The 9,955-nt window shown below is 38.6% G+C and overlaps 1 non-coding gene across 1 annotated transcript; it reads left to right on the top strand.

The window, feature by feature from the left end:
* The first annotated feature begins 9,810 nt into the window (after nt 1-9,810).
* Nucleotides 9,811-9,914, top strand: LOC132044877 (U6 spliceosomal RNA). Its single transcript, XR_009412293.1, has one exon. It is a non-coding gene; the product is annotated as a U6 spliceosomal RNA (small nuclear RNA).
* Nucleotides 9,915-9,955: the final 41 nt, after the last annotated feature.

Raw genomic sequence — 9,955 nt, 5'->3', positions numbered from 1 at the left:
GGCGCGATTGTCCATCGCTACGTGGTAAAGATAAGGTTCGGTCTACGGGAGTGATAGCTAGCTCTTCATCATCAGTACGCCCTCCTAGGTGGAGGCCGCAGATAGTAGCAGGTGGTGATGGATATCAAAGAGAGATGCCCAGTCCGAGTGGAACCCAGCGCCATACTTATGCATTAGCTGGGCGACAGGATCTTGAGTATCCTTCTGATATTGTCCCAGGTATATTTTCAGTGATCTCTTATGATATGTATGCGCCGATTGATTCAGGTCCTACGCTGTCATATATTACTCCCGATGTGATGGTTGTGTTGAGGTGAGCCAACCCAACAAACTGAGATGACTATATTTGTTAACGACCTAGTGATAGCCGGAATCGTGATTTACTAGTAAGCTGATTGACAGTGTGTGGAAAAAAAATATAGATATAATAATAATATGTGTATGTATATATATTGGAATTCTAGACCGAGTGTGCAGGCACAACTTATGAGACAAGCTCTATTATTTATATCCTTTAATGGTAAGTGATCTTGTGTTGCTGAGTTGCGTATTATGTGTGTCCCGATATATGTCCTATTAAGGCATGGGACGTGTTTTCTTTTGGGCTATGTGCAGGTTTGGGATTGTTATGTTTACAAGAGAAACCTTGCTGAAATTTTCCCAGGAATTTAAAAGAAATTGCGGGAACCGTAGACAAAATTGTTGTGAGGAGAAGAGAAGGCCAGTAATGAGTGATTGAGAACGGAGCGTATAGGACTAATGTATTCTAAAGAACAAAGCGGTATTGAGTTAAGAATAGGATTCCTTGTGCGAGGAATAAAAGATTGATTATAAAAAGGGAGGTAATAAGATAAATTGAGGAGGAAAGAATGTAAAGGAATAAGTACGGGTATAGAGGGAAGAGGAGATATACGAAGTACGCGTGCTTAAGAAATAGTCGCATTATGAGAAAAGGAAGACGCATCTCCTACGAATATCCTCCACTAAGATAGAACGAGTAATGTATATAAAAGGATAAGTTGGAGGGAAAAATGTGGCCATGAATTACAAGTTTACCGTGCGATGATAAAGCGATAAAGTAAGGCTATTAGCAATGACAAATACGACATGATTATGATTGATTTCGGAATCAATGTTGAATGCAACACAAGAGTAAAAGAGTATGAGGCAATAAGGGGTATTAATGGCGCATGAGACTTAGATCCTTGAAAATAAAAATGGGGGGTTTAAGGGAAAATGCATTTACGGTTACTATAAGTCGATTATAGGAAAGAGAGGAATAACTTGAGATGGAAGCAAGGGGGAAAGATGATGCTATAAGTGAACCCTAGGTATCGAAGAATAGGATACGTGACATTGCATGGATGGTATGGGTAAATAGACATACTACTATTGTGAGCATTCCCGTGGGACAAAAGTTAGTAATTGGAGCGGACCTCAACATTGACTCACAACTACCAGATGAGCTAAGAAAAAAAAATACATCCTTGTTCGGATTGCTATGTCGGTTGTATTATTTGATTACAAAACTACAAGATGAGTATGTTAAGACTTTACACATGAATTACCATAGCTATAAATTATGGGAGATGGCATGAATATGATGTGGTATAGTAAGGGATATATATATATATATGAAATAAAGATTTGAAGGTGAGGCAACAGATTTGAGAATGGTACAGGCAAAACCCTTAAAGGGGGAAGCGAGTAAAGAGAATACAAGTGTAGAGATTGAAAATGATGGACCCTAAGATGTGACAGATGTAGACTCTAAAACAAAGAGTGAGAGTTACGCCGAAATAAGTCTAATAACTAGTAAATAAGCGAACACGACTTAAGCAGGCATCTGAGACTGTACTAGAAATCATTCGCGAAGACCTTGAACCACGTGACATTGAGAGCAAATAACTTGAGGAATATTGTAAAGGGATAGCGATGCTATATTAGGATAGAGGCGAAGACACTAACGGCAGAGTCGTTATTAATGATATTGCGATTTATAAGCGACAATTAAGAAAAGGACCTAAGGTTTTCTATAATAGAATATAAGATGTGATAATCAGGGGACTAACAAAGGGAGGAAGAGAGCATGACGAGATAAGTTACTACGGATAGATAAAAGAGTTTGGTATGTATGACACCGAGCCTTGTCGTGGCCGAGTATGCGAAACCACCGAACCTTCAAGGTCGGGTATGCTATGGATATGAATATAGACACGAATACGTATACGGATATGGATACATGTATATGTATAAATGTGTATGCACACGAATCACTCAAGAACGATTATGTAACTTGCAAGTATTTATACGTCACCAATGAAGCCAAGTGGGATAAATTTGCAAACCAAGTAAGACTTAATATCATTATTGAGCAAGAAAAAGGATTGACGAGACTTAGAACTTCAAATGAAAGATTGGGTATTCTTCGAAGGGTCGCCAATGAAGGGCGTTATGAGATTTGACAAAAAAGGGAAGGCTTAGTCCCCGATACATTAGGCCTTATGAGATTGTGTGCAAAGTAGGCAAAGTGGTTTATGAATTAGATCTACCTCCTAATTTGGAGTCAGTTCACCCAGTTTTCCATGTCTCGATGCTTCGTAAATATGTTGGAGATCCTACTAGGATCGTGCTAGTAAATGATGTTCAAGTAACAGAAAAGTTAACCTATGGAGAGGTACCCATTGCCATATTAGATAGGCAAGTACGGAGGCTTCGAAATAAAGAAGTGGTCTCAGTTGAGGTCTTATGGCGAAATAACAACCGAGAAGAAATGACTTGGGAAGTTGAAGAAAATATGAAATCCAAGTATCCGCACTTATTTCAGCCGCCGGAAGAGATCCAAGAGGAGGCATCAAGGTCATAAGGTATGTATGTTTTCCTTTTCATTCAATTGGGTCGTGTGTGGCCAAACTATATTGCTATTATGTTGTGGCCCTGTGAGGCATTGTTATTATGGGCTGTTGTGACAGGATGGTAGTGCCATATTACAGGGGAGACACTGGCGAAATTTTTCTAGAATCCCCGATGACTTAACATTCGAGGACGAATGTTCCAAAAGGGGGGAAGAATGTTACACCTCAAAAAATTTCTCGTTAGCGTACAGTGAATAGACTAACGAAGGGTACGATGTATACAATGTTTTGATAAGTAAGAAATAACATTTGATGATTCTAAATGAGATTTCAAAAACATCTGAAGTAGGAGACGAAAGTTGTTAAGGAAAGTAAAGTATATGTTGCGTGTCGGGCAAGATTTACGAGTATCGAATTAATGAGAGTTTAATGACATTTTGGAGAAGAGTCATAACGTCCCTTAGATTGTTAATGAGGTGTTAAGAAAGTGTTAAGAAGGTTCCATAAGGATTGGAGATCAAACGAGCGACGGAAATCATTTCAGGGAAAAAGGGGTTATACGACCGACTTATACGGTCCGTATAACATTATACGGTCCGTATAAGGGTCCGTATAACACCCAGCAGAGATGATGTCTGCCCAGTGGTGAACCACGACCACTTATACGGGCCGTGTAATGTTCCACGGACCGTATAAGTGTCCGTGGAAGTCCCGACGGACTGATTAAGTTGCAAACATAAATACATGTTCCCACTTCATTAAATTCATTTCCCACATTTATTCATCTCTCTCAAGATCTCTAGAAGGTTCCATATACTTCATCCATAAGAATTCAAAGGAAATTGATGATCAACTTCATCAAACCAACAAGAATCAAGTGTATGAAAAACATTGAAGTTCATCCAAGCCAAGAAATTCATATGGAAGTGAACTAGGGTTTTGGTGCAAGAGAAGTGTTTCCACTCAAGGCTTGTTCCTACACTATCTAAGGTAAGTTTCATGATCTTTTCATGTTGTTTGAAGTATTGAAAAGTTGAAACGCTTGGATTGTAGTAGAATATAGAAAATGGGTCATAAATGTGGAAATAGTGCCATTGTTGAGTAGTAGTTGGAACGAATCATGAGAACGGATATGTTATGATTGTAAGTATGTTATGAATGACATTTAGAACATGGAATGAGTGTTATATGTGAAAGAACATGATAGTGAACTATGATCATGATTTTGGAGAATTGAAGGGAAATTGTGGAATGTAGATAATGCAAATGAATGATGATTGTTGCTTATGATTGTTGTTATAAACGTTTGGGAGTTGATATGGAATATGGAGGAAGTCGTATAAACAAAGGAAATGTTGCCCAATTTTCTCTAGCTTTAGTAAGCACGTTCTTATAATCGATTAGCTAATGTTAATACGAATTCTCTTGAAGGAAGAAACGCGAGCATCGAGGGAGAACGATCAAGTGATAGGGTAGCTAAAGGAAAAGGTATGTAAGGCTAGTCCACTTCTTTCTAAGGCATGACTCTATGGTATGAATCTTCCTATCTTTCTATGACTTCTCTACATATATGTATGTATCGGAAATGATGAGTCTACGTTATAGAGAGCTCTCATGAGATAAAGATAAGAGATACATTATGAGCACGATAGTGATGACGATGATTCTATGACTATAAGGAGCTACATATGTATAAGATAAAGAGAAGAGGTAAGACACGAGTACGATAATTGATGATGATGAGTTAAGTCTAAAGAATCCTAAAGTGAGATATGATGCCCATGAAGTTAATGATTCTAAGTATGGTTCCATTGATGCTTTTTCTTGTGTACACTCACCTTAAAACGTTAGTCCCTTCAAGGTGAGATATGATGATTATGATTACTCTATAATGTAATCGGGGGTCCACGACCTCATGTCACCCCGACATATCCATAGTTGCCTCGAGTTCTAATGTATGTGTTATGATGAATGCAAGATGATGATAAGTTTATGTTAAGGTCATCATATGCCTATGCGACGTATGATAATGCTAAGGATGATGTAGATTTCATTTATGTATTTTTATGTATATGTATGTATGTATGCATCGAGTCCCGGGAGGGTCGAGTACGGATATCATCGAGCCCGGGAGGGCCGAGTATGGATATCATCGAGTCCCGGGAGGGCTGAGTACGGACATCATCGAGTCTCGGAAGGGCCGAGTACGAATATCATCGAGTCCCGGGAGGGCCGAGTACGGATGATACCGAGCCTATATGGTCGGGAACGTGATTGCACTGCATTGTAAATTATTGCATATGTAAGCATGTGGATGTAACAAGTGTATTTTTAGAGGAATAAAGGGGTAAGTACGTATGGCAAATGTCAAAAAGGTATTATGAGAAATGAACAGTTCTTTTAGCTTATGTTATCCCTTATGCTCCTATTAGGTATTATTATTGTTGATGCCTTACATACTCAGTACAATGTTCGTACTGACGTTCGTTTTCTTTGGACGCTGTTTCATATATGTAGACGGGGAGCGACCCGGACTCGTAGGAGTGACATTGGGCGGCTCGGAGCACTCCGTTGTTACGGAGGTGCCATTGATTTATTCTTTTGGTATATATATGTTTTGGGCATGACGGGGTCTGTCCACAATCCGTACTGGTACTACGAAAGTAGAGGCTCGTATATATATATGTATATATATATATATATATATATATATATATATATATACTATCTTGATAGCCGAAGGGCTTATGTACATAAAGTGAATATGTTTCAAATGAAAATAGTTTCCTATGATTATGAGCGTAAGAAGTATGAATGAACGCATTTTGAGTAATAGAATGAGTGGTGCTCGGTGGTTAGCCCCGGGTGCCCGTCATGGCCCTAGTCGGGTCGTGACACTTGAGATCGACTGGTTGAATCATGCCTACCGCTTTCAATCAGTCAAAGAGTTGAGTCCGAGTCTCCATCAAAGGCGTGAATACTCTTGGAGGTTTTCATTCAAAATTGGATTGAGGTCGGTTGTTATATTGGTAAGGTGCTGTGTTATGGGGTTGTGGAGCTCGGTTGTTTTGTGGGGGATTTTGATAAACGGGTGCGGCTACGTGGTAGCTTGACTGAGGGTTATGATAGGTAGGTGTAGTGGCTTGGTAATTGGGTTAAGGATTTTGGTACACTGGTAGAGGTGTTTGGTAGTTTGGTTGGGCGTAGAAAATGGGATGTGGACTATCTGGAGCTTGACAGGTAGGCAATTATTGGAGAGAATGGGTAGGGATTACTGGTGGCAGAACTAGACATGACATGCTCTTGTGGTTTCGGACCAGGGGTGTAGGAGACGACGAACACATCATCCTTCTTCTTTTTATTAAATCCCATAGTGCTGGCGTGTACAACTTTGTTCGCAGCCTGTAAGGTGGTAAAGTTTGTGACCTTCCCAAAATTAAGTCCATCTTCTATGGCTTCTCCCATTTTGACCAATTCAGAAAAATTTTGTCCCATCATAGACAACATCCTCTCATAGTACTCGGGCTCTTGAGCCCGAATGAAAACGGAGGTCCACTCAATCTCACTCATAGAGGGTTGTACCCTTGCAGCTTTTGCTCTCCATCGAAAGGCATATTCACGATAATTTTTCGTAGCTTTTTGCTTAATTTTCTCCGGATAGTATCGGTCAGGGACCGTTTCCATATTAAATTGGAACCTGTCCATATTAATAGTAACAACAGAATCATATGACGGGACAGGGCCCCGCCGTACCCCTGAATGAACATATGCATATACAACGGAAGAGTGCGTACGCAAAATATAGGCTCGGAACAAAGGAGCACTCGAAGATAGCGATGAGTAGGTGTCCTAAGGGCGGATCGCCAAAATGGGCGTACGCCACTGCGGGCATGAAACGCGACCCCAGAAAGGGGGTCGGTACGGAATATGTGCGAGTATGCAAGCGTGAAATACGATAAACGGGGGTCATAGCACGGAACAAGAAGTACGGTAAATAAGTACAAAATCCGAATACCCAAAATATTTACTTTTAAAACACAAATCATGCATGGGGCTCGGGGAACATGGTCGTGCGCCCCCGTCGTTTGGCGCCATAACACGTCATACTCGAGAAGATTTCATATCTCCGTAACCGGCATATCTCCATGCTCGTCATAACGCCGCATAACACATCATAATACCGAAATATATACGGAACCGGCCCCTCTGGCGAGGAGCTCGGTGAGCCGTAACACGTCATACTACGGAACATAACATAGTGTGCACGACGACTGGCAAACTGGGGACTCGGCGAAAGATATAACAACGGGATGCACGAAACGAGTCGTGAGTAACCATATGCATAAAATCATCATTACGGACTCGACGGATAAGTAAGTAATCAACGCTCGGGTTAAGACGATAGTCGTATGGAAGTTCTTTCAAAAACGTTAGAACTATACAAAGGGAAGTCTGGGGACCACGGACAAGTATCAAACCAATCCGAACCGCCTATGAAAGTTAGAGACATTATTCGTTATAGAATCTTACCGAACGTATCGAAGCGATCCGAGCCCATCTATGAAAGTTAGAGACATTATTCAACATAAAACCCTTTAGGAACAAAACTTTTTATGCAACGTTTAAAATCCAATCATACAAAAGACACAAGAACAATAACTTGACTATATTAGGAATGCTAACATCAAGAAGTGAATAAGAATCGTAGAAATGCTCGGATCTTATGAATAGAGTTACCCCGAGGCTCGGTTCATAGCTTACTTATAACTAAGACATGCCAAAAGAAAGAAAGGGTAAGCTTCACATACCTTGAACTCTATCTAAATGTCCAACGTCTACTTCTCGAGCTCGTAGGTCTAAAATTAAGATAACATAGGCCACAGTTAGATTATCCATATCACTTGCTAACCAATCCAAGTACGAATGAAACTTGACAAAATTTATATGAAACTTAATAATCCTCGAATTCCAATTTAACCAAACATCGATCAAAATACCAACAACAATAATACCAACAATTTCATATCAAACTAGAATTAAATCCATCCTTAAATTACTTCCAAAATAGCCCACAAAACAGTTCATAACAACCACTAAATAGTACCCAAAATATCATCGCAAAATAACCACAAATATCGTCACAAACTAGCCACGAAAATTACATAAACCAGCCCCAAAATATTGTCACAAAACAGCCACGAAAATCATGTAAAAGAAGTTGAATATCGGCACAAAACAGCCGGTATACGCTTTGTATACAATATCTTTATACACTTTATTCTCCCAAATTCAAGAACAACAACTTATCAACAACATCAACAACAATATCAACAATTATTATGCATCATAACTTAGCTAATTCCATCCATTTAATCCACCTAAAAACATGCCCCGCAATCCATAATTCAACAACGTCAACACAACAAACTATAACTCTATTCTTGCAAATATTCCTTAATCAAGGTCGATAAAGAGAGATTTGATGATTCATACCTTATTTTTATGATGGTAGCCAAATCTTCATCATCCACTTATCTTCAAACTCACTTCAACACAAACAAAATTATAATCGCGCCTACGCGTTGCTTGGACCTCGGTTAGCATTTGGTTACTTGAAATTTTGTGCAAAATCCTCAATTCCATTTAAGAATAAGAGAGCCCTTTTGGAGGCTGAAGTTTCGGAAATTTTGGGACATTTTTTGTCTTTGAAAAATGAGGTTTTTTTCCCTTCAAAAAAAAAAGCTGCCAAAGTCGGTTTCAACCTACGATGCCGATCTTGTAGCGGTTTTACCGAAATGCTATTTCTACGTAGACGATTCGAGTTTGTAACGTCTATAATTCTCTACTCCGATGTCCTATCAATGAACGGTTTGTTGCATTACAAACTAGACTCGACGAACTTCATTTTAGGCCTTTAAAACACCTTAAAAATCTACATATACTACGAGATATGCGCCTCCAAAGTTGACTAAAAATTCTCCCCTCTTTCCCAAATTTTCGTCGAACTTATTTTCTTGATTTACTCGATCTCGAAATATTCCGATATATATATATATATATATATATATCATTCATTATACTAATAATATATATATATATTTATATATATACTTTTTTCCGATTACGACTTACGAGGTCATAACTATATTTATATTGTTATACTTTCCATATATATATGCCTTTCAAAACATCATGGGACATCTCCGATATATTACTACGATATATATATATATATATATATATATATATATATATATATATATATATATATATTATTGCATACCTAAAAATATGGTAGATATCGGCGATATAATAGGTGCTAAGGAGAAGTAAGTGATTGTTTGGTATTAATGCCATAATAATATGACATAGTAACCATGATATGTGCGGGTCATTATATTGATAAATATATATATCCCATATATATATATAGCAAAAGCCAATATGTTTTCTCCCAAATTTGGGTATATAATATATATTCATATATATATAAATCCATATAACGACCATATATATATAAAATCGTCATATATATATATTTGAACCATATATATATATATATATGACAAGTGAAAGTTTGTCTTCCATTTCATAACATATATATATATAACTAAAATATTATGATCGGGTTTCCTTCTACGTTTCAAACTCATGCCAACACTCTCGAGACAGTCTTTAAGCTCTTCTATTGTCGGGGTCAATTCTACATCTCCGAAATGGAAAACCATCCTTTCACAATCCCTATGCCTAGTAACGGCTTCTACCAACTCGGGCCATGCTACCATGTTCATTAGTGATGGTAGGTCACCTATATGACTGACGACCTCTCTATGTTGACCTTCGCTTAAGTTGGCCCACCATTGTTTCAACAACTTGGGCGTCTCGGTAACCATACCAAATTTCAAAGTCTTTTGTACTAGAGCCATCTACAAAACAAGGAAACGGTTAGTAAACCGTCCCTTCGGGGACATCCAATAAAATCGGAACGATACAGAGAAGATTAGCATGGTTCTGCGCGCAAGGATGACACGCATAAATCGAGAAATGGTCCAAATTTAAAAAAAAACGGTTAGTAAACCCACCCCCAGGAACAATGGATC

Source organism: Lycium ferocissimum, unplaced genomic scaffold (genome assembly GCF_029784015.1).
Source record: "Lycium ferocissimum isolate CSIRO_LF1 unplaced genomic scaffold, AGI_CSIRO_Lferr_CH_V1 ctg5364, whole genome shotgun sequence".
Lineage (NCBI taxonomy): Eukaryota > Viridiplantae > Streptophyta > Magnoliopsida > Solanales > Solanaceae > Lycium > Lycium ferocissimum.
This window is presented reverse-complemented; position numbering and strand designations above follow the sequence as displayed.